A 3099-nucleotide genomic window follows, 5' to 3' on the forward strand; every position below is an offset into this window, starting at 1 on the left:
ACTAAAACAACAGACATTTATTTTCTCACAGTACCTGAGGCTGGAAATCTAAGATCAGGGTGTCGGCAGGTCCGGTTTCTCCAGAGGCCTCTCTCCTTGGCTTGCAGACAGCCGTCTTCCCTCTGTGTCCTCAAGTGGACTTGCTTCTGTCTTTGCATTCCTGGTGCCTCCGTGTGTCCTAATCTCCTCTTCTTATAAGGACACTGGATTGGATAAGGACCCACAGAAACAGCCTCATTTTAACTGAATCACCTCTTTGAAGGCCCTGTCTCCAAATACAGTCACATTCTGGGGTACCAGGATTAGAGCTTCAACATGAATTTTGGGGCACAATTCAGCTCATATCAGGCTTTAACGTATCTTTTGGGAGGGACACAGTTCAACCCATGACATATATCATGTAGCACGGTCTCTTTTTTCCTTCTAGCCTCAAACATTTTCTCAGCTCCCATTCTGTGCCAGGTCCTGTGCTAGATGCTGGGGATACACAGAGAGAAGCCAAGAACCAAAGTGCTGTCCTTCAGGAGCCCCCAGTTTGCAGGGGGAGGCAGACCGGTCATGATTGTGGCACGGGTGATAACCCCAAACTAGAGGCCCAAATGGAAGGGACTATGAGAGCCCAGGGCCAAGCTAGCTCTACCTGGGTCAGGGAAGGGCTGGCTGGGAGTCAGGGCTGTGCCTGCAGATGCTCTGAAGCACCAGGGAGGCTGGTGCATTCCGGAAACTGCAGGTGGTGACATGATGGAGCACAGGGGGGGAGCGTGGGGAGAGGAGTCCAAGCAGGTCCAGCTGTTGGGGTTTAATGGGTGACCGTAGGCCTGGGAGTGAGCTGGTCTGATCTGACAGGTGATCAGTGTTTGAATGAGTGAATGAACAGATGAATAAAGAAATGAATCCATTAGGCTCACAGACCATGCTAGACATTATAGATGATTCAGAACAAATGAAAACAACAGCCAGTCTCCCAGAGGCCAGGAAGATTAAGTACTGTGCCCAAAGTCACCGTGCTAGGAGCGGGCAGGGCCGAAATATGAAACCACACAGATGGGACCCTACAGGCGGCCCTCTACGCTGTGCTACCTACACAGCCTTATTCTCCACCCAGATTCATTTAAGACCAGCTTACGGTAAGGGCAGGGAATCAGGAGGGGAGCGGGAATGCCTCTCTCCCGAGACAGTGCCACTCTGTGTGCTCATGGCCTTGGGCTGGCCTCCGCTACCACTCTGACCCACAGCTGCTTCCTCGCTGTTGTTTCTCAATTGTGGGTCAAAGGCCTTTCTCTGGGGCCTTTTCAGGCTCCTGTGTGACCATCCATACTCAGCTTTCCTTCTTCCCCGCCCGGCACTCCTGCAGGAGCCCCTCCCGCCTGCCCTGAGCTCCCGCAGTCCTCCTTGCAGAGCAGCATGGCCCAGAGCCGCGGCTGCTGTGACCCCGTCAACCTGGATGGCATCTCCGACAGGTTCTCCTGGCTAAAGCGTCTCTTCTGGCTCCGAAGGCTGCTTCTCTCCCTGCAGGAGTCTGCTCTGGTCTCCATGCCCACGCCGTCTTTCTCTGAGCAGGGGGTGCCCGGCATGACAGAGTACCTCCCGCCCTGGCTCCCGGTCCCTCTAGCTGGACATGCTCCCATCTTATCTTTCCTGGGATCCGTTCTTCCATCCTGCGCCCACGTATCTTCGTCACTCCCCAGCCCGTCCTCCCCAGCCCATCCTCCCCTATCCTCCAGCGTATAACTGGATCTAGCAAAGGAAAGGGGTTAGTATTTGTGGTAATTACACCTCACGTAGGCACGGGCTCTAGAGTTCATACATCTCAGGTGAGACTCACCGCAGTCCTGTTAGATTCGTGCGCTCAAAGAGCGCCACGCTCTGTGTGTGTGTGCACATGTGAGCGGTAGAGTATTGATGTTCACTGAGCACCTACTGTGTACCAGGTGCCGTGCTAAGCCCTTTCCTCCATGCATGTGTGTACATGGGGGCAGGTTCTAGCCTGAGCCAAGAGTGCCCTTGCTACTCAGAGCACACTTCAGAGACTAGACAGGCAGCTCCAAGACGCACCTGTTTGGCAGGAGGGATTGAGGAACCCCTGGATCCTGAGGGAACCCCAACTAGGCGGTCAGGCTTGGCCCGGAACAGAACTCGGTCTTTGGGAAGGACTGACTCCAAGCCGGGGTGCAGTACAGCTGCACAGCGTGGCCTCCAGCCCAGGCTTTGGGGGCTCAGGTGTGAACCCCGTGGATGTAGTGACCTTGAGGAAGACCCAAATGTCAGTGCCATGGTCACTAACAGTTCTTCAGGGCCAGAGCCGATATTGCTTTGGTCCCCAGTAGAATGCCAGAGAGGGCAGGGGCACTGGCCACAGCATGCCGACCACCCCAGAGGATGAGGCGCCGTCGGCCTCGGCACTGGGACCTCCCACCAGCAGCCCCAGATGGTGTCCAGAGGGGAAGGAGCCTCTGGGGGAGGGGGAGGGGAGGAAAGGGTCCGAATGTGAGCCTCAGAGACAGGGGCTGGGAGACAGAGGAAGACTGGGCACCAAACATCACTGCGGGCAGCCCGAGTGGGCGCTGACAGATCTCCTCAAAGGGTCTTGAAAGGTGTAGGGTGCGGGGGCTCTTACAAGTGTCAGGCAGCTGTGGTTTAGCACGCGGGGCCTGGCCCAACTGCAAGCTGGCTCATTTCCACAGCAGACCCAGGACATGGGCATCTTCCCTTCCACTAAGGCTGGGAGAGGCTCGGTCACCTGTACAAGGTCACTGGTCTGACAGGTGGGCAAGCTGGGATTTGAACCATTTGGAGGCTTAAAGAGAAAGAGGAAATTCTTTTTTTTTTTTTATTGGTGTATAGTTGATTTACAGTGTTGTATTAGTTTCTGCTGCGCAGCAAAGTGCTTCAGTTATACACATACATATATCCACTCTTATTTTAGATTCTTTTCCCATATAGGTCATTACAGAGTATTGAGTTCCCTGTGCTATACAGTAGGTCCTTATTAGTTATGTATTTTCTATAGAGTAGTGTGTATATGTCAGTCCCAATCTCCCAGTTTATCCCTTCCCCCGTTTTCCCCCCTCGTAACCATAAGTTTGTTTTCTACATCAG

General features: G+C 54.0%; 1 long non-coding RNA gene across 5 annotated transcripts in view; it reads left to right on the forward strand.

Moving 5' to 3' along the window:
- The window catches only part of LOC109551213 (uncharacterized), a 120415-nt gene that overhangs the window by 72850 nt on the left and 44466 nt on the right, over positions 1 to 3099 (forward strand). The gene's annotated exons all lie outside the window — the stretch shown is intronic.

This window comes from Tursiops truncatus, chromosome 14 (genome assembly GCF_011762595.2).
Source record: "Tursiops truncatus isolate mTurTru1 chromosome 14, mTurTru1.mat.Y, whole genome shotgun sequence".
NCBI classification, from domain to species: domain Eukaryota; kingdom Metazoa; phylum Chordata; class Mammalia; order Artiodactyla; family Delphinidae; genus Tursiops; species Tursiops truncatus.